Genomic DNA, 26,474 nt, shown 5'->3' on the forward strand with positions numbered 1-26,474 from the left:
TGAATCAGCGTCAGAGGGGAGTGAAGTGAAGTGATCTCAATTTCCAGGGAGAAAACTAGAGTGACAGGGAGCCACCCAGCAGGCTTTGCCGGGGCAGATGTTTAAATAAACTCCTCTAGCCAGAAATGGCCCTGAAAAGCAGAAGGGTGTGTCTCTCTGGGAGGGGACCAAAGACCCTGACCCGGAGACATTGTGATGACTGAGCAGAGATAAAAGAGGAGGAGACTGAGCAGCTGTACCTCTACAACCCCATTTGAGGCTGCTGGAGAGGCTGGTGACCTCTGGCTGGAGAGCACAGTGCAGAGCTCTAGGCTTCCCCTGGGACTATCTCCAAGGTCCAGAATCAACCACAACTTCTCAGGTTACCTGAGAGCAGGGCAGGGCCAGGGCACCAGCAAAGGAGAAAGAGCTTTGCTAGCCAACCTGAAGAAGAAAGAGGTCATCAGGGACTACTAGATCATGGCAGCAGCAACCACTTGGATACTGGCACACTGAAAGATTTACAACAACTGTAAGTGACCTTGATGAGAGTGAGTTCTCAGGGCATGCCTGGAGGAGGCTTTGAATAATCTTGTCAAAGGGATCATTTTTGTCGTTTTTGTCCTATTACATTGTAAACAGAGAATTTGTAGATAGAGTAACCAAGATTTTTTCCAAGACAATTTATTGCCTAGGTAGAGGTACTGCCCTTTCTCATTCATTGGGCATTAGTGATCCAGAATCTAGGGATAACTAATGTTTTAAGAGCCTCAAAAATGTTTAAAAACTGATTAAAATTAGTATTTAATTGAATGGCTATAAAATGTAACAGTAAGCCAACTAGTGAATTGCAACTCAACCCTTACTCTTCACATGGTGATAGAAGAAAAATAACAAAAATCATTTCTCTTATAGTAGACCCCACAGATTATCCAAAGGACCAAAGCATTAAATATACACACGCATATTTAATTTGAAACAAGAGTATCCTGAAATATTTAACATAATGTGCCTGGGGACATGAAAATAAAGGTGCCAAAGAAGGACTTAAAGGACACAAAAACGATCCTGTTCTCAAGATTCTGGGTGGGCCCTATCTCAGTTTTCTGGGAATGACTTTGAATAAAAAGTACATCAAACTTGCTGGCTCTTTCTTGCTATATGCATCACTATACAAGGATTGTAGGTATTTAATTCCAGGATTCTAAAGTTTTTGGATCCTTAATGAGTATCATATAATGCAAAAATACTACAGAACTAGAAATTCACATGCAAGGTGAAAAGCTAGAGACAGAGAAATAAATGGAGCTATGGGAAGAGAAAATGAAATTACGTGTAAATAACTCACAAGTTATTAAAGAACTTTAGTGTTTTCTTCCAAATAAAAGACCTAAAATTTATAACAGTGAAAAATAATTAGCAACCAAGTTCTTTTCTTTCCACATAAATTCCAAAAACTAAATGTTATGTTAAATGTCTGGTCACAAGTGTTAGTTTATGGAAGTAAGGCCTGAGTTTGGTTCCCTTGAAGAAAATTTAAGACAAAAGGGGATAGAAAAATATGAGGAAGCCAGCTCATGAGGAGAGAAGGCCTTGGTGGACATTGGGAATGGTGGGGTATGAGCAAAATGTCCAGGGAAGCACAGAGTACCTTGCTTGGGATTCATGAAGTATATCATATTTACTAAAAAGCATAGTACCACTTTCTTGACTCTAAACAGAATAATGATTTGTGAATTATTTGCTACTGCATGTTTTAGTTGTTGTTTTTTAAAGATTTTATTTACTTATTTGTCAGAGAGAGAGACAGCACAAGCAGGCAGAGGGAGAAGCAGGCTCCTCACGAAGCAGAGAACCCGATGCGGGGCTCAATCCCAGGACCCTGGGATCATGACCTGATCCAAAGACACTTAACCAACTGAGCCGCTCAGGCGTCCCTGCTTTAGTTTTTTGATAGCTAGAACTGGAAAATGATAATACAAAACAGGTGGTGGTATGGAAGACAGTGGTGAGTCTATTGTGTGTACCCAGTCATGAAATGGGAGCATCTGTGATGTTAATTTAGAAAATTAGGAAAGAGAAATAAAATGCTGCAGTCACTAAAATATCACAGTGGGACGCTTGGTTGGCTCTTCAGATGAGCCTCACAGAGTTAGATCAAGATTCAAAGTCTAGTCCTCATCTGTGCTCATGACACTCAGAATGGCTCTTCTGATCTTTACTGCCAACCTATTAATTACAATAAATAGAACTTCCAAGTCATCCATTGAGGAGTGTAAATGGTTTTCTACAGAAAACTGGCATTGGACAGAAAAATGAGTATCAAAAATTTCTTGGTGTCTAAGGAGTTTGAACTTGAGCAATGCAAACCTGATAAATGACTGGTGGAAGCATACTGTGCACAATACCAGTGATAAAGCTGTTACTTATTTATATATTTATAAAAATCACTTATGGCAGTAATAAACTATGGCCTATAATAGTTTAGTTTTCCAATAGATATCCAGTAAGTTCGAAATCAAATCAACAAAGGTAGTTCTTTAGGGTAGTGGTATAGCACGAAGCTTTAATCCAAGCTTATTTTTTTATTTTATTTTTTTTTTAAAGATTTTATTTATTTATCTGAGACAGAGAGAATGAGAGAGACAGAGAGCACATGAGAGGGGGGAGGGTCAGAGGGAGAAGCAGGCTCCCTGCGGAGCAAGGAGCCCGATGCGGGACTCGATCCCGGGACTCCAGGATCATGACCTGAGCCGAAGGCAGTCGCTTAACCAACTGAGCCACCCAGGCGCCCAATCCAAGCTTATTGACCACTGAGTCATCTTCTACTTTGCCAAACCATCACAGTCTTACTAGCATTAGTTATAAGTCATATTTACTCTTATTCTTTACTATTACTTTATCAGTGGATAAAGTCACCAAGGAAAAGAATGGTATGTCCTAACACTGCAGAGATCAAGCCTAGGGAAGGGACTCTATGAGAATACCCTGAGGAGCTATTTGACATTCTTGGGGTGGAACCACCCCCAACTAGAATCCAGTCAAGTGTCAAAGGTCACCCAAGTACCACTCATTCCTTAATTCCCAATTGAAAATTTACTTTGATGATTCATTATAATGACTGCTTGAGCGTATTACCTGTATCCGTGCCTAACAATGACTAATCAGTGGAAAAGAGGGTGTGATATAATTTCAGGGGCTGAAAGAGCTAAAAGGCCTGGGCAGAAATTATACACAATTTTCACTGTTTCTGTCACATATCATAAAGTTAACACAGATCTACAATGAGTACAGTTTTAATTGTTCTTTAGGTTTGGAGAACACAAAATTTTGCATTAATATTTGCTTCTCCCCCCCCCACCCCCAGTCCCTAGCACATTAATGCTCACTTCCACTTTTGCTTTTAACCCTTGGTTAAGGCAGTTTTGAACTTTATGGTTATGCCGATCTTACCTTTTTTCCTGATACTCTTTGGCGCTGGTTGTATCCCTCGCATGTTTTGTGTGTTAAATACGTGAATAACACAAAGGAGTATTAATTTGAAGTGAGGGAGATCTGCTTTCCCGGTATTCAAACTCCATTCACCCTTGAATGAGTTACTTATTATTTCTGATCCTCAGTTGCTTTATCTGTAAGATGGTAATCATTTCTACCACGAAACCGTAAAGTCGCTGAGAGGATTTAAAAAGATCATGCAAGTCTGTGCTTACAGTGCTCAACACATAGTAAAATAATAAATGTTTTTCTTCCACCTCTCCTTTTCTTGGGGAGGCAGGTAAACAGTTGACCGATGCGCAGTTTAAAAAAAGTGAAAGGAACTGGGGGAGGGTCTTTAAATGATATTCGTGCCTGTACTGTCCCTCAAAACTCTTTAAATGAGTATATTCTTGCCAGCTAGAGCAAGTTTTTCTCACGAGTGCTGAGAAGTGTTCTGTTCGTTGTCACCCTTCTTTAAACTCCATGAGGAAGTCTCATGTCTTCAGACCTTGGCTTAGATACAGCATTATTCACCGACCTTTAGTCATGGGATGCCACCTGTTCTTCCGCGCTTTGCAAGCAACCTCAGCCGCCTTTAGGCGGACCCCTTCCTTCCTAGGCCTGAGACTTCCATTTGGGGCTCTTCTCCTCCACACGAAAACCGTTCCGCTGTGGCACTTCATTGGCCTACCCGGAGTTGTCTTTTATTTCTCACCTGGAGACTGTATATTTGTTTTTGTTTTAGCACTTCACAGAGTTATGAGCTCGGAACAGGGGCTCGGTACAAGTTGCACCTTGGCTTTCTGGTCTGGTACAGCCCCAAGGAAATCATACCGAGAAACGGTTGCCGCCTTTCGCACCCTACGTCTATCGATTTAAGAGGCGTTATCAGCGGGCGTTTTAGGCAAGGAAAGTTTTATGCTGGGTCGAAGGGAGGTCCCTCAAGACGAGGGAACTCCCCGTCCGCTCCCCAGTCGCGAGTGCTGCGGACGCGCCCGGCCGAGAGCCCAGTGCCTGGCACAAGCGGCGGTGGCGGCTTCCAAAACCCGGCGGCGGATCCAGGCCGGCCCGGAAGTGCCCGGCGCGGGAGGGAGGGAGGAAGAACCTTGCGAGCCCACGCCGCCGCCGCGCGCACGCGCCTTCGCTGGCTGGGGCTGGGGCTGGGGCTGGGGCTGGAGTCGCAACTCGGAAGCCGGAGCCCGGACGGGCCCGGGGCCGGGAGGGGGCCGGCGCGGGGGCGGGAGCAGCGGAGGCGGCCGCCCGTGGCGGCGGGTTTGTTTATCCCGGGGAAGAAGTTTAGGAGCGGGAGATAGGAAGGAGGGCGGGCCGGGGAGGAGGGATGCGGCTCGGTGGAGGCGGCCGCCACAGGGACTCGCCGCCATCACCTCCGCCGCCGCGGCCGCCGCAGCCGCCGCCTCAGCGGGAGAGGAGCCGCTGCCGGGACTGCCCGCCGCCGCCCCGCACGTCCGGGTAGGTGCCCCTCCCGCTCCGAGGTCCCTTCCGCACCTTGGTCGCTTGCTCCTCCAACCCCCAGCCCTTCCAACTCGCCTGCGCTGGAGCGGGGCGGCCTCCTGCTCACACGCTGCGCCCCCCTTCCTCCTGGCTCGGGACCCCTGCTCCTGCGGCGTGTCTTCCCTTTCTCAGGGTTGCCTTCCGCCCCCGCCTCTCAGCACCCGCCCCCGGCCCGTCTTCCCCTCGTCGGTCTCGGCTTGTCCCTGGTGATGCCCCCCCTTATCGATTTCCCAGCCTCCGCCTACCAGGATCCCCCAGACTTTCCTCCACAAGCCTCGCCCCTTTTCCTTCTCCCGTCTCCCTCCTTTATACCTGTCTATCTCCACGCCGCCCCTTTATACCTGGTCTGTTTTCTTTCCCTCCCGGAGTACTGCTCAAAGAGGGAAGCCCCTTCTTCCCCCTGCCCCGCAGCGTCCCCGTCCACATCTCTCATCCCAACCATATGTATGTGTGAAGTTATGCCTATAAGCGCTTTTTAAGGTGAATTCTCTGCTCTCCAGCCAGACCACTCAGTGTTCACTGCGGTGTTCATGCCCTCAACCTACCTCCCTACCTTGAAGCACGTATTGCCCTCTCACAAATTCTCTGTCACGTTCACCAGGTAACATCAAACTGGCTCTGCGGTGCAGGGTCCAGATGTTCACTTTCCCCTTTGATTCCCTTGTGCTATCCTTTCTCCTAACTCCTCTTCCTTTCGAGTCTATGTGTACTAAATAAAGGGGAGAGGATGGTCTAGTTTTCTTCCTCAGAGCAGGAGATCCAGTAGAAATAAGATTTACCTTTTGCTTATCCTAACTTCTGGCCTCTTGGTGAGTTGTGTCATTCAGCCAGACTTTTGAGGCTTTTGATGCTTTGTCTGTACTTGAATAATCTTGGGCCTAGATTGTTCCATTATAATACTTGTCTTCCCAGTTTTTCCTTGCAGCTGAATCCACTGTTTCTTAGACAGGAAATTTAAGTAATAACAGGTTTATACCTTGGAAAATTACATCTCTGCTGCCGTAATGGGAAAGCTGGAATATTTGAAATTATCATCCTGTTATTCTTGGGAGAAATGGTGCCTAGTGGTTAAGAGCCCAGATGTAGCTGAACTGCCAGGATCTAAAGCCCTGCTTTGCCATCTACCCAGCTCTGGCCTTGGGCAAGTTATTTAATCTCTGCCTCAGTATTCTTACAACTCTAAAATGGGGATAGTGGTATTCTTGGTAAGATGGTGGTGATAATTGCATAACTTATTGCAGGTAAAATACATCAGTTCTTGGCACCTGGTAAGCGTTCAGTAAATGTTCTTTATCATCATCTTCTTAGCTTGAGTTCTTTTGGCTATTGGTAGGTTGATTTTGAGGAAGGAAGGTGGGAATAGAAGGCTGCTTTTTGCTCTTTTTCATTTAACATCTTTTTTGATGTAGTTATTATTTCTATTTTGTTACTGTATAAATTAATTCCTTCTGGTGTGAAAAGTACAGAGTTTTAGCTCCCTCTTTAAGGGTAAGTTACTAGGCTACATGCAGGTCAGTCCCAGCTTCGATGTTTTTAAAATGTTGTATTTGTTTTGAGAATAAATGAAATTGAAATATGTAGCAAATTTATCATAGTGGAAAATGAGGGTTTTACTGATAAGAATTTTAGTATACTGCAAATTAAATACTGAAAACTGTTCACACCTATCAGTCCTTTATGTTGAATTGGTATTGAAGAGCTTGGCTTCATTCAGAAGACTAGTGGCTTTTTTCTCTTAACATGTTTATTAACACGGCCATGCCTTGATGTTTCCCAAATTTTACTCACTCTTTAAAACCCTGACAGGGCGCCTGGGTGGCTCAGTTGGTTAAGCGACTGCTTTCTGCTCAGGTCATGATCCTGGAGTCCCAGGATCGAGTCCCACATCGGGCTCCCTGCTCAGCGAGGGGTCTGCTTCTCCCTCTGCCCTCTTCCCTCTCGTGCTCTCTGTCTCTCATTCTGTCTCTCAAATAAATAAATAAAATCTTAAAAAAAAAAAATAAATACAACTTTGACAATTTTTGTCATATTTGCTTACCTCCTGTGCACTATTATTTTCTTGATACTTTTTTTTATAACAACTCAGTTACAATCCAAATAGGTATAGTTTAGTATTGTTATAAAATAGTGACATATGTACTGTCAAAATAAAGGAGTTTGCCCATGTATAGCTTTAAAGGAAAAACAAAAACAAAAAAATCATATTTTATGTCACCATTGGAATGTACTCCAAACTTTGAATGACAGTGACTTTGCCCATGCTGTTCTCTGGCCTAAAATAACCTCTGCTCTTTTCCCCACATATCCAGATTCTACCTGTCTTTCACATAGTTTCTGCCAGCACTGTTTTTTTTTTTTTGTCTCTTGGTTTTCCTGCTGTCTGTATTCTGCATTTTTGGCTTTGAATAACAGAAGCCCTGGTTCAAGAAAAATGACTCCCCTAGAATAAGACTTTGGAAGTTTATAGGAACTTGGAAGGGCTGGAATGAAATGGACACTTAGCATTTACTCTGTGCTAAGCACTCTTGCTTTGGTTTTGTACCTATTCGTTCTTTCTAGAAATATTTAATGAGCACTTACTTCATGCCAGGCATTGACGATACACAAGAGCAGCCCTTCTGAGCCAAGAGTTCTAGTGACTATCAAGCCCTAATGCTCTAAGGCATCCAAGGTATGTAATGAATTAACTCCTCTCCTCCTAAAATGGTACTGGCTAGGTACCTTGGGAGAGAGAACTGAGGAAATAATCCCCTAACTCAGTTTCTATAGGGCTTAATTCTCATAGAACCCTGGCTAAGTTCCATCAGAGAAGAATAGTATGGACTCTGCTTTTTTGTAATTTATTTTAATGTGGCACTGACAGACAATAAGCAAGTAGGCAGATAAAATTACTTTATAAGAGAGTACTGGTAATATTAAAGATAATGATAACCACTAACACTTATAAAACACTGTGCCAGGCACTGTTTCAAATAATTTAATATCTTGTTTAATCCTCATAACAATCCCTTGAAGAAGGCTTTATTGCATCTCTGTTTCACAGATAAGGAAACTAAGAAATTACTTAACTTCCACAAAACCACACAGCTTTGTAAGCAGTGGAACCAGATGATATTGTTGTAGTCTGTTACCTTTGGTTGCTTCTCAAATCTTCCAGTTCCTTGTTGGTTACTTTAGACAAAGTTCTTCACCTTTCTGGGGAAGGAAAAAATAATAATTTTGACAGTGAGGTTTCCCTGTCTTTTTAGGTTGTTGAGGGAAGTAAAGGAGATGTAACTTTTTTAAAGCATGGGGTACACAGACTTATCCCAAATCTTATACATGACTAGATATTGAAGACACATTTTTTGTGGTCCTACTAACCATTATGTTTCCTGACATAGATTTATTCACTTACCAAAAGTTTACTGAACAACTGATATGTGCCAGGCACTGTGCTAGGCTCTGGTGTTGTATGTTATGTAAGGAATTACTTGTATTCATGGAGGCAAAAGCTATTGGAATAAAGAAACTAAACAGCTAATTACAAAAATAATAATTACAATTATGATTACTGCCACAAAGGAAAATTATTTTAAGCAGTGAAAGTCCACTAATGTAACAGGGAATGCTTCTCTGAAGAAATGACTTTTAGGCTAAATCTAAAGGATTAACTGAAGTTACCCAAGTGATGTTGGCAGTTTCAGCTTTCTAGAACTGAGAAGTCCTGTAGAGGCTGGACCTTAGCACATGAAGCTGGCTGATGCAAAATGAGACCAGAGCAGATCACAATGGTCAATCATTGCTAAGCATTTTGTACTTAAATCCTGGCAATGGGAAGCCACTGGATAATGTTAAAAAGCGGAATAAGTTACTTAAATTTTTACTTTAAAAATATCACTTGACTGCTCTGCAGAGGATACACTGGAGAAAGGCAAGTGTAAATGCAAGGAGACCAGTTAGGCAAGTGCTTCTCAAACTTATCTGTGGAGAAGGACCTGTTTTGGTTTGTTTCGTTTGGTTTGGTTTCTAATCTGTACTGGTACTTTAGTGACACAGAATAAAATGGATGTTGTGGCAGTTGTCAGATTGCTATAAAAATTTCTAAATACTGCTTTCAGTTTCTGTATTTACCTTGTCTCAGACCAGTAACAGTAGTGCATGGATGACTGTTGGTCTACAGGACCACACCTTTGAGTAGAATTGAGTTCAGCTGTTATAGTAGTTTAGGCAAGAGATGATGGAATCTTGGTCCAGGATGGCAGCAATAGAAAGTAGCTGGATTGGGGGGAAGTTAAATTGATAGGATTTGGTGATGAGTTAGAGTAGGGGGTCTAGAGAGAGGAAAAGGCAGGTTCCCAGGATTGGTGGTTCTTGTGCCTAACATAGCCTAACATAGGGAATACTGGGGAGAGGAGCAGTTTTTTGTTTGTTAGTTTCTGGGAAGTGAAGAGAGTATTGATCATAATTCAGGTGGGAATCCTCAGTATATGGCTTACAGTTGAAATCTTAGTGTGGGAGGTGGCGGATGGGATTGCCCAGAGAGAGAGGGTAAAGGGATATAATAATTCCCTATGAATTTTCAACATTTAAACATTGGGAAAAAGAAATGTAGCAAAGGAGACTGAGAAGGTGTAGCCAGAGTTGGGAAGAAATTTTCCTTGACATCACTGAAGCCAAGGCAATAGACTATTTGAAAAAGGAGTGGGTAATCAACTATGTCAACTATGTTGAATGAAGCTGAGAACTCAATTAAGTTGGCAACTAAAAAGTACTCTTTGGCTTGAGCAACATGAAGGAAATTTTATTATATTATTCACTTACTTATGGGGGGAGGAGCAGAGAGAGACAGAGAGAGAGAATCTTTCTTTCTTTCTTTCTTTCTTTCTTTCTTTCTTTCTTTCTTTCTTTCTTTCTTTCTTTATTCATGAGAGACAGAGAGAGAGAGAGAGAGAGAGGCAGAGGGAGAAGCAGGCTCCCAAGGAGCAGGGAGCCCGATGCGGGACTCGATCCCAGGACCCTGAGATCATGACCTGAGCCGAAGGCAGACGCTAAACCATCTGAGCCACCCAGGCGCCCCAGAGAGAGAGAATCTTAAGCAGGCTCCAGCCTAGCATGGAGCCGGATGCCATCTCATGACCCTGAGATCATGACCTGAGCTGAAATCAACAGTCGGACACTTAACCTACTGAGCTACCCACAACATGAAAATTTTGTATTTCTCAGTAGTCTATCCATAAACTAGTTGATGGATTTTGTTTTAACCTGCCAAAGCAACAATCCTAAATTTAGGATAAAATTATCATATCTATAGCATGAGCCATCTTCCTTTCTCACTTTAAACCCATGTTTCTATTTATCACCATCTAGATGTTCTGTAAGCATCTCACATTCTTTTTACAACTGATTCATCAGAACATATTCAAACGGAATGTTTAAGTACTATTTCTCAGATATTGAATACTAACAGAAATGTGATTAGACTTCAGAGACTAGGGCATCAGACAATTAAATATTGTTAGAGCGTGATTAGTGCTGTCATTGCAGCTTATTCAGGTTGCGTTGGAAGCACAGAGAAGAGGCATCAGGGAAAACTTCCTAAGGAAAATGACACTTGAGCAGTGTCTGAAAGACAAGTGGAGAGGTGGAGAGGGCAGTCCGGTGCAGTGGTGGAGGAGTTTAAAGAAATGATAAAGGATACTAAAGAAATGATACAAAATACAGGTATTTTGAAAGCATGCAAAGGCAAGGAATTACGACACTAGCATGTGCATGGTAGGTTGGAGAAGTTGGTTGTGCCATTCAAGTTTTTCTCTTGAACTTGTGTACCTCTTTCTGTTTTGCCATTTTGATTAATACCACTGCCCAAGTAAAGGCACCATACTTGGAGACATCTGCTGAATATTTTCAAAAGTTAAAGATTATCTTTGTTGTAGCATTTATTGTTCAAGGTGATATTTTCTCTTTCATTGGTTAGCTTTATATTTTGTATATTACACCCATACTTATAGAATCATTAAGTAATTGATAGCATAACTTAAATATATCAGTTATGCTTTAGGGATTTTTTTTAAAAGGTATTATTTATTTATTTGCCAGAGAGAGCGAGCGAGCACAAGCAGGGGGAGCAGCAGGCAGAGGGAGAAGCAGGCTTCCCCCTGAGCAAGGAGCCCGATGTGGGACTCAGTCCCAGGACCCTGGGATCATGACCTGAGCTGAAGGCAGACACTTAACCAACTGAGCCACCCAGGCGTCCTTGCTTTGGTGATTTTTTTTAAGGGAGAAATTTAATGCATTTAACTTTTTCTCAAACTTGTAGAGTTGAAAATGAAGGCCTTGGTAAGGATTGCTAAGAGTTTACTACTAAACCTCAGATACATGGCTAATGATGGTGCTTTTGGACTCTGTAGAATAAGAATAGGCCCCTGTTACCGTAAACACTTATTTTAGTTGTCTAAGTGTCCCTAGATTTACCCTCTTGAACTATAGTAGAGCACAGTTCATCTGCAGGGATTACTCTGAAGAATATTCTGGTTGGCAAAACCTTATTGGCAAGATCAAAGGCTCATAGAAAATAGTGTGTTAAAAGGGAAAATGAAGTTAAATGGATTTTAAAATTTTAAAACAGTAAAAGTTCTAGAATTCATCTGCTTTAAAATAAAAGGGGAATGGGCTTTATCAAAATTTGCTTCTGAATTCAGTGAGTTACTGTAGAAATGTTGTTATTCTGATCTGCTAAGGTAGTCTTCCTTAAATTTTGTACTAGAAAATTGTAACTCTTAATTTTTCTTTAATATCTTTTGCTCTTGCCTTCTCCCTGGTTTTTAGTTCCTTAAATTGTGCTGAATTCTTGTGTAACAACTGTATATTTTTCATATGCTACTATGGTTCTTAGAGGCATACTTTTTTAGGCCTTTTATTTATATACATATGTAAAGCTCTGATGTTTTTCAGACTTGCCTACATGTTCTAAAGGAGGACAGGATAATTATTAGCATTATATTTTGAATTGTGCTCTATAACTACTGTATGTGAAACAAAACTTTACATAGGTAAAAGATAGCAGATTAAAAAAATTTATCTACAGATAAAAAATTGTGTTACCTCAAACCATGATTGGGATAGGTGGTTTATACACCGAGAGCAAACATATGACGGAAAATTCATCTGTGCAATATGAACATGCTTAGAAAATACTCCTTTGAAGTTGTTGTATTTGCTTTCATTCTTTATTGGATATGGGAATAAATAATTAGGAATGACAATTTAAAAAGAGGTGCTTTACTCTCCTATTAAGTAATGCAAGATATCAAAGATTGTAGTATGACTGAAAAGTAGTATGATGCTTTTAAAATACTACTTGAGATCTGTTAGCAAAGAAGAGACCATTGTTTCCTGTCTAGATATGTTTTTTTTTTTTGAAGCAAATTTAACAGTTTTTTAGTTGTGTATAAATGCATTTGTACTTCTCCCACCACACCTTTCCCCCAAGGTAATTTAAGTGAGTTTAAGGTAAAGAGTGCAGTTGATCCAAGGTGGGTTTTTTTTTTTTCAGTTGTACTTTGGATACAATTTTTGGTGTTTTAGTGGGAAATTCCCCTGAAAGGTAAATAGTTTTTATCCTGGAAGTCAAAATCAAACACACAAAAACCATTGAATATCAATTCATTCTGAAATTGTCAAGGCAGATGTCAACACAAGATGGTACCAGATACTTAAATTAATTGAATTTGATTTAATTAAAATCTTTGGTGGCAATTCTTAGGACCAGTTTAAACCTTTTTTAGTTATTCAGCATGGCAGTTGAGCTTCAAGTTTAGTATGTCCAGTTTTGTTAGAGCTCAAGTGGGCACACACTAAGCAGATTGGTCATTTCTGATTGCATTCAAAGTGTATTTATTTATTTATTTTTTTAAGAGAGAGAGCAGAGTGAGGGAGAGGGAAAGGAAGAGAGGGAGTCTTAAGCAGGCTCCATGCCCAGTGTGGAGCCTGTCACAGGGCTCGATCTCATGACCCTGAGATCATGACCTGAGCCAAAATCAAGTCAGACACTTAACCTACTGAGCCACCAGATGCCCCTAAAGTGTATTTTTTAAAACTTGAAAATACTTTTTTTTATGTGAGCATTTTATGAGTGGCATTTGAGAACTGGCTTGAAGCAAGTGGTTTTAGGGAGTATCCTGATTTATGCTTTATTCTTGATGATTTTTATTTTCTCAGGTGTCTTATTTTCACAGTTTTGTCTGTCTGCTCCCCCCCCCCCCCGGCAAGTCCCTTATCAGTGAAAATTTCATCATCAAGTTGTATAATGAAATCAGTATTTCTTCCTTGCAAAGTATATAACCAAGTTTATTTGAACATGGGTCTGAGAAACTGACAGTAGTGTAAAGGTATTTTCATAGGATTTTCTTGTAGATCATTATGGTTAAAAAGGAAGAACTGCCGTTTTTAAAGCACTTGTACCGACCCTGTGTCAAGTATGTTAGATATTTTACCCCATTAGGTATAGATAATACCATAATTTTTTGAAATGAACTTGCCTTGAGTTACCAGATGCACCATTATTTATGTACCCCAAAGAGAGAAAACACTATCAATTACAATTGTAAAATGCCATCGATTTTAGAAATGTTGAAATATGGGAGAAAATGGGTATCTTAGAATTAATGAAATGTGGCATTAATGCTGCCTTGTTTTATGCTTATCACCCAAATTCCTCAAAATAACTAACCTCCTAACATGAAGTGAAAATTTATCCTGCTTTACCTTAAAGCTTCCTGAATTCTAAAATTCTGCTTTACTTCAGAGCTTCTAAGCAGCATAGCACAGAGATTAAGAGCATGTAACCAGACTGCTATTTAACAGCTTTGTGAATTTAAGCAGTTACTTAGTATCTCTGTCTCAACATTCTCATCTGTAAAATGGAAATGGTAACAGTATTTACTCTGAAAGAGTTATATAAGAATGAAGAAATGAGTTATATTTACATTTAGGATACTGCTTTATACATAATTAAATGCTTTGTGTAAATGTTGGTTAATTAAGAACAATATTGCTATTTCTGATCTAGGATATATAAGTAAATGATGTGTTTAAAAGGGAGGGACAAGGGGCCTTACCAAATGAGGCATTGGTATTTTGGGCACCCAGTGAAGATTAAAATATTTTGTTGATTTGTCTTTCTTTTTTTTTTTCTGTGTCTTTTAAAACTAATGTGAGATACCAGTCTTGACAAATTTGATATCTAAGTTGCATTTTTATTTTCGTAAAAATAATACTGTATAAAGGTTCAGCTGAAATGTGCTTTTCTTTCATCTGTGTTATGACATAGTTAGTCAGAATATTGACGTGCTATGATGGATGTCTTGAAAATAACCTGTGATACACTTACGATTCCTGTCAACCTCATAAGGAATTCATTCAGAAATATTTTTAAAGAGTTTCAAATTAAAGAACAATGTTTTAATTTTAGTTAAAGCATCCTACTTCTACATTGTGAAGTGTATGGAGGAAAAATAATGGGGCAGTTTTTGTTTATGGTTTTATATGTTCATGATTTTGTCGGTTCATTTGAGATTTAAAATCTTGTCATATACCTTAATAATAAAAATAGGTTAAGACCTTCCTTTGAACTTCTTGATAGTTTTCTTCATTTTCACTTTTGCTTTGTTTTTACTTTTTATGTTTTGAGCTCACATCATTCATTTATTCCAAAAGTGGTTATTGACCAACTGTTAAATATCAGGTTCTGTGTTTACACTGATGAATTGGAAATAGCCCTTGACCTGGAAGCCTCATTATTTGCGATATATTAATGCTGTCTAGTCTTTGAGTGCTTAGGCACAGTGCTGCAAATTATATATGCTCTCTTTGTTTTAATGCTCATAATTACCTGCTAGCGTAGGTTATTACTTTTCAAATGTTTCTTCTAAGTAATTGGCAGAAGAGTGAACTCTGCTGATGGAAGGGAGATGAAGGTCTGAATGATCAAGGTAGTGGTGGAGGGGGAGAGTTTTAGTGTTAAAATTTTTTTCAAAAATTTTAGTGTTGGTGCCTGGATGGCTCCATCATTAAGCATCTGCCTTCGGCTCAGGTCATGATCCCAGGGTCCTGGGATCGAGCCCCACATTGGGTTCCCTGCTTGGCGGGGAGCCAGCTTCTTTCTCTCCCACTCCCCTTGCTTGTATTCCTGCTCTCGCTATCTCTTTCTCTGTCAAATAAATAAAGTCTTTAAAAAAAAATTTTTTTAGTGTTTTCTCCTAAAAAGGATTTGACTTTTGCATTCTATAACCTTAATACAGACTTCTTTGTTTTAATATAAAAATGGTTTCAAATTAGCATGAGGGAAGATTCAAAAAAGTGTTCTGTCCCAATTTTAGACTGGAAGGAACATGGCACTGGGAACAGGATTTTATTATATCTAGGCATCAAGCTGCTTATTTATTTATTAAATATTTATTTGGGTTTTTTTAAGGTAAATTTTTTTTAGAAGCTTTTTTTTTTTTTTAAAGATTTTATTTATTTATTTGAGACAGAGAGAATGAGAGAGAGCACATGAGACGGGGGAGGGCCAGAGGGAGAAGCAGGCTCCCTGCCGAGCAGGGAGCCCGATGCAGGATTCTATCCAGGGACTCCAGGATCATGACCTGAGCCGAAGGCAGTCGCTTAACCAACTGAGCCACCCAGGCGCCCCCAAGATTTTATTTATTTATTTGAGAGAGAGCACATGAGAGGGGGGAGGGTCAGAGGGAGAAGCAGACTCCCTGCAGAGCAGGGAGTCCAAAGCGGGACTCGATCCAGGGACTCCAGGATCATGACCTGAGCCAAAGGCAGTCGCTTAACCAACTGAGCCACCCAGGCGCCCCTAAGGTAAATTTTTTATTGACGCTTAATATACATTTGAAGACATGCATACTGCATCATACAGCATGTATACCCCTGTGTCTGGCTTCTTACCCAAAAGATTTATTTGTATCTATTTTTATTATTTATTTATTTGTTTTTGAGAGGGAAAAAGTGTGCGTGTGTGTGCAGGGGGTGGTGGGAGAGGGAGAGGGAGAGAGAATCTCAAGTGGGCTTCACTCCCAATGCAGGGCTCAATCCCACTACCCTGAGATCATGACTTGAGCCGAAATCAAGAGTCAGACGCTTAACCCACTGAGCCACCCAGGTGCCCCCAAAGCATTTATTTTTATATGATCCATTCATGTAGTGTGTAGCAGTAGCTTATTTATTCTCATTGTTCTGTAGTATTCTGTTTCACTGTATAACTGTATATGTATCATAAGTTATCCACTCTACTGTTAATGAACATCTAGGTTGTTTCCAGTTTTGAGCTGCAGTGAATAGTGCTCCTATAGAATATTCTTCTTGTATGTGTCGTATACATTTCTGTAGTATATGTTCCTTGTAGTGCAACCTTTGGGTCATGGTATGTGCTTGTATTCAGTTTTAGTATGTATTACCCAGTGTTTTCCAAAGTGGTTGTATCAGTTTATACTTTCATCAGTAGTGAATGAGAGTTCCATTTGTCCACATACTCTGCAACATTTGCTTGATACTGTCTCATTTATTTAGCCATTCTGGTGGGTGTAAAGTGGCATTGCACTGTGGATAGCCTAGGTTTTCAAAATAAACATGATTCCCTTCCCCACTCATACCCACATAACCTTCCACGTGCACACCAAGGAAGAGTGGAATAGAGACATGTTTATTTTCACAAAACCCATCAGATGATTCTGGCTGCCTTGTCAGTTGATAAGATGCAGAATATAAAGCAAATTTAAGTATAATTTATGGAAAATGAGAATGTCATGAAAATGATAGCTTCACCGTATAGTTCACTGACTTTCTGACAGATGGCACATTTCTGCCTAACTATTGCTAAACGTAGGGAAGGTTTTAAGATTTTGCAAGCTGGTGAAAAGTTTTTTAGGCTAGTTTATTGAGTGAGTCTGCAACATTGGCTCAAAGCTCTCATTACACAATGCTGGAATGCACTTGCTCTTACTTGACTGTCTACCCAGATTGTAGGTTGTGTAGGGTTTTTGTTTTGTTTGTTTGTTTGTTTGAGGCTCTGCTACCTCTTAAATAAGGGAAACATTGTCTACACAGCAGGGCTTACTCAGTTTTCAGATCTTGAAAGTTGAGAAAATTTTACCATATGCCCACAGCATGCTATGTGCTGTTTTATATTTAATTTCTTGCTATATATGGAGTTTTTTCTTGGGTCAACAGAAGGCAATGTTGCCAATATATTTTTTATTATCAAATTGTGTAGTGAAAACCAAGGATGCAAAAAGTATTTCTACTTGTGTATCCTTTTCAGTATTAGAAATGTGGTTATTCCTCATTCTTCAATGAATCTAGATCCTCAGAATTTATGTAGGGAAGTGCCATTCCTGTACCTTTTATTCTTAATTAGTTGTTGACTTCTTTTAAAACACACATAGGAACTTATAACTGCAGATAAGATAGTTTTACCTTTATAACATTTTCATATGCCTTTTTATAGCTAATATTTTTACATCTGACTTCATTTCTTACTGCTGCAAAATACTGTTCCTGGGTAGAGCAGCCATTTGATAAATACTTGTGCTCTACATATTTGTAAGTAGTTACTGATTATTGCTAGTCATAAGAATCATGGAATTATTTGCTCATCAGAAGGGCTGAGATGGCATTCATGCCTTAAAGTGTTCCCATGAGGTATAAAAACGATTCAGTTTATTGTGCAAAGCATTTCCTTGTGAGAGAGGTAGGGCTGGTAGGTGGATGGCAATAACCTTTTATTAAGTCCAGTTCGACCATGTGCTACATCATTTCAGAAAAGACTGGTTAAAATTTAGGATCTCCTAACACATTGTTCTTCATGGATCATTTTGCTTTATTTCTTTCTCGTTCCCTTTTGATTTATTTTTCTTTCTTTCTTTTCTTTCTTTTTTTTTTTTTTTCCTGTAAACTAAGCAGCTTTGTGAAATGTTTTTCTTGGAGAAAATATTTTTAAGGAAAATAAAGTCATTTTAATGGTGATGTACATGCAGGGTGTAATGATTAGACATATGGATCCCTACTACCCTTTATCCTAAAGCATACTATTTTGCCAATTTTTTCCGGTAGATTTTAATAACTGAAAGGCCCAATAAGTGTAGTGTCTCTTATCTTTTTCAAGGATGATGGTTTATCCTGCTTTTACTTAAGATAATACTAATTTATGTCTTGTGTCATTGCATCCTTGTCTTATTCAGCATTTGTAGTATTTAATTTTTAATGAAATACTATTTATTAATAGTTCACTTAAAATAAGCCTGGGTGGCTTTGGTAGATTTTTACTTCTAGCTGCTCCCACGGTCTAGTGTAGTGGTGTGTGAGATACATGTATAATAATGAGTTCTGTCTTCAACAGGTGGTAAAATCTGAAAGGAATATACTAAGTATACCCCTCTTTTTCTAACCCTTCTCAGATACAGTGTAACCAGCACCTTCCTTTAATTTCAGAATGGGGATTTCCATGATTAGAAGTGGGCTGGGATGCAAATGACTAGGAGCAACAAACTCCTTTTGGTCTCAGGTGATGATAAGAGATAGGTATGATGCCACTGCTGTTATTGACTACTTTAGGTACCAACCTGTTCCATGTCGGGTGCTATAGCTTGCAAGATTGAAGTCACAAGGATGGCAATAGATAGTGGGAAATTATAGGCTATATGAGCCGAAATAGTGACTGAGTAGTCCTCCCATGGAATGTGTGGAACAGCAGTGTTTAATAAAGCTTTGTGCAATGGTGGCAGTGTTCTATAAGCTCCACTTTCCATGTGGTAGCCACTAGCTACTTATGTCTATTGGGCACTTAAAATGGGTCTAGTACAACTGAGGAGCTGAATTTCTAATATAATGTAATTTAATTGTTTCATTATTTGTTAAGACTTATTTTGCAACAAACCCTTCTGACAACAAATAGTTAAAAATAGAAATACGTACTTAATGAAAGCATCCACTTAAGAAACTACTCTTCTGCTTATAAAGATTTTTTACATGCTCAGAAACCTAAATAAAGGGGCGACTGTGGGTGGTTAGATTGACATGGAGTAGAGGGTTTACAGAATGGTTGTAGTAAAAGAGCAGGGAGTGAAATATGAAGCATGCTTGCTAGAGAGTGTTTGAAATTAGGCATTGTGGGTTTTGAGTTAGATACAGAAGGAAGTGAGGCCAAAATGGGCATAATGACTTATGAATGGGGAGGGCTCAGTGAAGTGTTGAGAATAAGTATTGGGGGATTAAATTGGTGATAGATGGGAATAAGTTCTATTATAAAAATGATATACTGAGGTTTAATTTTCATAGTTGGCTTAAGCTATTTTAGGTCATAAGTTCCAAGTCAGATCTTTGAAAAAGATTGCTAAAATTTCAAGTGGGTGAGATCATTCAGGAAGGTGAAGGAACTCTGATGCTGGTAGATTGGAAGTCAGCAGGAGTGCAGCAATCCAAGGTGATGGCAGGAACTGTGAAGAAGACATGGAGACAAGTGTTGAAGTCTTCCACTGTAAAGGAGCTAACTGGAAGAGGGACGAGAAGATGATAGAAGGGAAAAGAGGGTAAGAGAATATAACATTGGAATCAAGCAGTTGTCATACAGTTTTGGCAGAAGGTTAGAAAAGTGGTTTGGAAGCAATAGTGGGAGATTGGAAGAACTCTACTTCCAACTCCTTTTTCTAGATTCTTCTCAGGTGTAAGGAAAGGACCTTATTTTAGCAATACTATTTTATCTGCTTTAGTTGGGTATTTACCTCTCTGACATATGTTTGTTTCTCCAGTGCCTGACCTATTTAGGTACTTAATAAATGTTTGTTCAGGGGGCGCCTGGGTGGCTCAGTCATTAAGCATCTGCCTTCATCTCAGGTCATAGTCCCAGGGTCCTTGGATCGAGCCCCACATCGGGCTCCCTGCTCCATGGGAAGCCTGCTTCTCCCTCTCCCAGTCCCTCTGCTTGTGTTCCCTTTCTCGCTGTGTCTCTTCTTTGTCAAATAAATAAATAAAATCTTTAAAAATAAATAAATAAATGTTTGTTCAGTAAATGCTAGATGAATGTGAAATTGTTCCAGTGTGCTGGAATTCTAGAACAAAGAGCATTGCTTAGACACTTTCAAAAAATGATTTGAAAACTAGTAAAAGGAACTGTTACTTTAACACAATTGTATTTTCTTTTCTTTTTTTTTTTTTTTTTAAGATTTTATTATTTGACAGAGAGAGAGAGGGAACACAAGCAGGGGGAGTGGGAGAGGGAGAAGCAGGCTTCCCGCCGAGCAGGGAGCCCGATGCGGGGCCCGATCCCAGGACCCTGGGATCATGACCTGAGCCGAAGGCAGACGCTTAACGACTGAGCCACCCAGGCGCCCCAACACAGTTGTATTTTCTTTTTTTTTTTTTTTTAAGATTTTATTTATTTATTTGAGAGAGAGAGAGAATGAGAGACAGAGAGCATGAGAGGGAGGAGTGTCAGAGGGAGAAGCAGACTCCCTGCCAAACAGGGAGCCCGATGCGGGACTCAATCCCAGGACTCCAGGATCATGACCTGAGCCGAAGGCGGTCGCTTAACCAACTGAGCCACCCAGGCGCCCACACAGTTGTATTTTCAAAGAATGGAATTAATTACCCCAATTTTAATTAGACATGTTTATATTTGAAAGGGTAATACCGGAAATAAATTATATAACTTTACATAAATCAATGGATGGTAGTTTCTTAATGGGTTATTAAGGGTAGTTAAAATAGTTGAGGGACCATTTTTGATTTTAAGAGGTTGATAAGAGGACATTGCAAAATTGATGTATATCTTTCAGATCTTTAGACAGTTATTAAAATTCTAATCTCTGGCAATGGGTTACTGTGTTGTTTTGTCATTGGAGCATTAAACTCTTGGAGGAAGGAGTTGTAGCAGATTGATTAACTTTGCACAAGATGGGTAAAGAAGTCTTCACTTATTTAAGGTAAAAAAATTTTTGATCCTTGCTAAATGAGCAGGAGGAGAAATATGAAAGCAAAGATTCTGTTATGACTTTGTAAACAAACAAAACACAACTGGGGGCAAAAACTTGAATCAAACAAAGTTGGGGGGAAAGTAGGAAAAGGGAAATATAGCTTTTATTTTGGATACATGTTTTAGGACTTAGGTAAATTTGAAAGGGTTAATTTTAGTGGATCTAGAATTGGCAGCTAACTGCAGAAACTACTGTAAGTTCTTTTCAGACCTTCTCTCCTTCAGTACTCACTAAGATCTTCCTGGGTGAGTAATTACTCCCTTTCTGAAGATGAGAACGCTAAGGGTCAGAAAAGGAAAGTAACTTGTTCAAGGCTTATAAGTCCTAATTTTTTTTTTTAATTTGCATTGTTTTATATACAGGTCTTTCAGTTATATTTCAATGAGTTTTAACAAATGTATTCACCTGTGTAACAAGAGCCCAGTCAAGATATAGGTCATTTTCATTACTCAAGAAAGTTCCCTTGAAAGTTACATAATTCCTAAGAGACATATGGACATCAGTCTTACCTTTTTTCAGCTATACCTCCACATTACTTGCATTAAAAGGGAACTGAAACTGTTAGAGATAAGCAATGTGAGAGCAACAGAGTTAATAGTTGATGTAATATTTGTTGGAGAGCCAGGTGATAAAGGTTGAAAAAACAAAAATAGAACCTGAAAATACATTTAGGGAAATTTCACTCTGCTCTTAACAGTTCATGAGATTATTACTGTTTTGTAAACTACTATTATCCTTGAGTTTCATATTGATATTCGTACACATTAAACTAATTTATTGAGTGCTTTCTGTGTAGCAGACACTATCCTAGGTGTTTTCTATACACTCCTACTCAACACACCAGTCATTTGAGGTAATTACTATTTATTTTATTCCATTTGTTGAGGTATTACCATTTATTATTATTACTATTATTATCATTATACAAACAAGAAAACTGAGGCCCAGAGTCCTCACACAACTTTAGGATTTGAACTTAAGTCTAATATCAGAAACCAAATTTTTAACCCTGATGGTAGTCCCTGGATCATTCTGTAATACTAAATTATATTTGGTACTTTGCTTTTTAGGAGGCAATAAGTTATACACTGCCTAGGAAATATGTAATACTTTTCCAATAGCTAACTTCATATCCAGTCAGTATGTCTTTCCTTACTACCTGCTGCCTTCTGTATGAGGCAGTGGTTACATAAATGTGAAAATATAGTACTTAGCATATTTGATTAATTAGAAAAATTGTATTATCAACTAAAACTCTTGGATTTAATTTTTTACTAACTGGTTGTTTTTGTTGTTGCTGTTTCTTAACTGTATCACCTTAGAGCACGTAGCTTCTGTGTTTCAGTTTCCCTATCTGTAAAATAGAAGTGACTACTTCACAGGGTTGGTTAGAGGATCCAGTGAGATAAAGTTCAGTTTCTAAAGTGTGAAGTAAAATCTTATGGATTATTGTACTAATAACTACAATAAATTTGATTAATTTTTTTTTTTAAGATTTTATTTATTAGAGAGAGCTAGCACAAGCAGGGGGAGAGGCAGAGGGAGAGGGAGAAGCAGGCTCCGCTGAGCAGGGAGCCAACGTGGGGCTCGATCCTAGGACCCTGGGATCATGAGCTGAGCTGAAGGCAGATGCTTAACCAGCTGAACCACCCAGATGCCCCTAAATTTGATTAATTCTGTGCAACAGGCATTGGTTATAAAAGTACTTGAGTAGCTAGAGAATAATTCATTTTACTGGAAAAAAATGGCATGGGGTTATAGATTTCTTAGTAAAAGTTTTATAGAAGAGGTGGCAACTAAGATGGACAGATTAAAAAGTGTTGGTGCTTAAAGAAGGGAAAAGATTAAATTATCATTTGTTAATTGAGATAATTTACTATCCTGAGTTGGGTAAAAAAAGTGTGATATGGTACTGTAACTTATAAATTATTGCTTGAATTAAATAAATTAACTTAAAAATTTTTTAAATTGTATCAAAAGTTTATAACATTGTATATATTGCCATGCTGTCACACATGTTTTAAACAAAACAAATTGCGCATTGGTAATTTCTGATTAAGTGTCATGTTCGGACCTTTAAGCCGTTGCTAAAATTTTCAAAATTTAGGCTAATGCCTAAGTAAACTTGCTTTTAGGGACTATAGTGAACTCAAAGGTAATGCTTTGGTATTAAGAGTATCTGGACGATCTTGTTCCCTTAATCATGCTTGTGCTGCTTAAAAATACTATGGGGGCACCTGGGTGGCTCAGTCAGTTAAGCGTCTGACTTTTGATCTCAGCTCAGGTCTTAATCTCAGGATGGTGAGTTGAAGCCCTCTCTTGGGCTCCACGCCCCTACTTAAAAAAAAAAAAAAAATTCACACACACACACATATTTGGGTAACAACATTTAGTTTTAGCTTTTTGAATTTTACCAAAAAAGACATGATCAAGTTTTTGCTTTTTTGTTTGTTCTCTTTTTTTTTTAATTTTTTTTTTTTTCCTTAAGATTTTATTTATTTGCGAGAGAGACAATGAGAGACAGAGAGCATGAGAGGGAGGAGGGTCAGAGGGAGAAGCAGACTCCCTGCTGAGCAGGGAGCCTGATGTGGGACTCGATCCCGGGACTCCAGGATCATGACCTGAGCCGAAGGCAGTCGCTTAACCAACTGAGCCACCCAGGCGCCCCTGCTTTTTTGTTTGTTCTCTTAAGCACATTTGAAATTATAGAAGATTTTCCCTAGGAGACCTATAATATCTAGTTCAAATGATGAGGTTAGGGGCTGTCTGTCATCCTTCTTTGTTTCCACAGGGTCTAACTAAGTGTAGGTTCCCCAGTGGGTCAGTAATTAAGGAAGGTGACTAAAGGAAGGAATGAATGATTAAAAAAAAAAAAAAAACCTGAGACATTTTGCAATTTGGCCATATTGAATGAATAGTCTAACTGCTGGTCTCACCCTTTTTTAGTTCACCACAGTTTATATATACCGTCTTTATGAGATGTCTGGAAATAACCTCCTTTTAAAAAGTGAAATATTTATTTGCAGATAGACTTCTATTTTTCATATTGTGTCTTGTATATGACAAATTACATAAGTGATAAGAAAACAATTGAACTTGCAGCAACTAACAGGACATATAATTGTAGTTGTTTGCAAATGATGATTTTTAAAAAGTGGCTTCCAAAGATCCACAGTGTCCTTAATATGTTATGCTGTAGAAAAAGCAATCAGGTTCTGAAATGATCTGTAGTTGATTTTTTTTTAAAGACATTCATTGCGATATGTGGAAGTTAATGTGCCTCAAGTAAGTCTTAGTCTGCAGGGTATGAGTCTTACTGTATTAAGTTGTTGTAGAACTAGATGGGACTTAATGATTCTTGCCTCAAACTCTCTGTATAGCTAAAGCTCAGTGCTGTGCAAAAGGGCATGTGGCCTGAAACCTAAAATGGCTAGGAATAGAATCCAGATTTCTCAACACCTGGGCCCCAGAGCTTCCCCCCACCCCATTTTTACCATTGTTAAGGAAAATGACGTATCTATCTCTAGAAATGTTGTTAAATGACTTCTTGCCTTTAGTCCTTTCTTTGAAATTACAATAAAGCAACAGAAATGCAGTGATTTTTGTGGAGTTACAATGTGTATACCCAGGGATTGACTTTTAGTTTGTTTTTGGTTTTTGTTTGTTTTAAGGGAGAACTTTGGTGTTGAATGACAAGGCAACAGTAAGCAGAGGCTTTAATTCTCTGTAGAAACCTTCACCAGCACGTATTAATGGCCTTTAGGAATTATCAAATAGAAAAAGTTGGCATTAAATGTCTATATAAGTCTTGTGCCTATCCTTGTAAAGTTTCTATGTATGTATGCAATTAAAATTACCTGCTTACTTTCAGTGTTCAGATGTTGAGGATTTCAAAAGAGATTCTGTAACATTGGAATAAGACCTGGAACAAGGAAATTGAAAGCTAGCCAGCCCCACAGGATAACACTCAGGTAAAATAGAAGATTCAGTCAGAGCTGAAAGACACATGGATGGTCAGGGCAGTGATGATGGATTTTTATATTTATGGTATTAATAGCTTTCTGGTCTAACCCTCAGACTAGAACAGTGGTTCTCAAGGTGAGATCCCTAGATCAGCAGCACCAGCACCACCTGAGATCTTTGTTAGAAATGCACATTTGAGGGCCCAATTCAGGCCCACTAAGTTATTAACTCTGGGTTTAAGGCCTAGCATTCTGGCTTAACAACCCTTCCAGGTGATTCTAATGCATACTTAAATTTGAGAATCCCTGCCTTAGAGACTGAGACTATTAAACTGGACCATATAAGGGGCGCCTGGGTGGCTCAGTTGGTTAAGCGACTGCCTTCGGCTCGGGTCATGATCCTGGAGTCTTGGGATCGAGTCCTGCATCGGGCTCCCTGCTCAATGGGGAGTCTGCTTCTCCCTCTGACCCTCCCCCCTCTCATGCTCTATCTCATTCTCTCTCTCAAATAAATAAATAAATAAAATCTTAAAAAAAAAACAAACTGGACCATATAAAATTACTAGTATTCTGCTTTTGACTTATAAAAAGTTCAAACTGTAAGACCCGCTATTTTACTTACACCTCTCAACAGTCAAAGTAGGAAAGAATTAAGAGCCTAGGTAAGTAGGACTATAAGGTAAACAAAGGTATTGGCTCAACAACCCCATGCATTTTTTTTTTTTCCCCTTTTTTAAGACTAAGGCCCTGTGTAATATCATCAGCAGCAGCCATGGCTCCTGGGTGCCCATGCACAACTCCTACTCCGTGCAGCTCTTTTGGTTTTCCCGTTATAGCCAGGAAGAAGGAATTATCTTCCCATCCTTAGTCAGTTTTTTTTCCTGAGGGCTTTTTATCACTGCCTGTTCCTTCCCCGTAAGATTCTTCTCAGTAGCACCTGTGTCCAGATATACTGCCACTGAGTCAAATTATTCTACTGAGAGTCATAGCTGTTTCTGTTTGGAAGAAGAGACTTTCTCTCATGGTATACACATTTTAGTGAACTTTAGATTTTTAAGCAATGGGAACTACAAGATGTCTTTTCTCTTTTCATGTATATGTATTATAGCTATAATTAGCTATTCCATTAATCCCTTAGACCATGTAATAAATCCTCCTCCGTCTTTCTTTTAAACACTGAGGCTTTGCAGTACAGAAATAGATAAAACACAAAAAACCATAGAGATCATAGTAGACTAAGTAGTAAAATGCACTAAATGAAGGGGGTGATGGAGGTGATGGAGTAGTAGGAGTGTTTAATGTGAGCTGACTATCTGGCAATGAGTAACCAATTTCAGTTTTCTAAATAGGCATACTAAAAAAAATAATAATAATAAAACAAATGGGCATACTGTGTTATATACAACTTCCCCCTCCTGGCTAATAATACTTTTCAAAAATAGAAGCCCTAATTTGTTGAGATTCATGTTACATGAGCGTGAAAAGGATAGGAAGTCATTGTCCCACTCCCAGTTCCACTTTTCACTGT

At 39.2% G+C, this 26,474-nt stretch overlaps 1 protein-coding gene and 1 long non-coding RNA gene across 4 annotated transcripts in view; one reads left to right on the forward strand and one right to left on the reverse strand.

The window, feature by feature from the left end:
- The window catches only part of LOC135363872 (uncharacterized), a 39,264-nt gene extending 34,677 nt beyond the window's left edge, over positions 1-4,587 (reverse strand). The window contains exon 1 of the long non-coding RNA XR_010410128.1: positions 3,433-4,587. This is a non-coding gene — a long non-coding RNA (uncharacterized LOC135363872). The remainder of the gene's footprint in view (positions 1-3,432) is intronic.
- Positions 4,588-4,729: 142 nt separating this feature from the next.
- The window catches only part of SPOPL (speckle type BTB/POZ protein like), a 67,053-nt gene continuing 45,308 nt past the window's right edge, over positions 4,730-26,474 (forward strand). For all 3 annotated transcript variants that reach the window (XM_045868941.3, XM_045868943.3, XM_064586462.1), the window contains exon 1: positions 4,730-4,926. The gene's annotated coding sequence lies outside the window, so the exon portion shown is untranslated. The remainder of the gene's footprint in view (positions 4,927-26,474) is intronic.

The sequence above is a fragment of the Mirounga angustirostris genome, unplaced genomic scaffold, assembly GCF_029215605.1.
Source record: "Mirounga angustirostris isolate CCGP_5_RB_7025 unplaced genomic scaffold, mMirAng1.0.hap1 SCAF_3, whole genome shotgun sequence".
In the NCBI taxonomy this organism is placed as follows: domain Eukaryota; kingdom Metazoa; phylum Chordata; class Mammalia; order Carnivora; family Phocidae; genus Mirounga; species Mirounga angustirostris.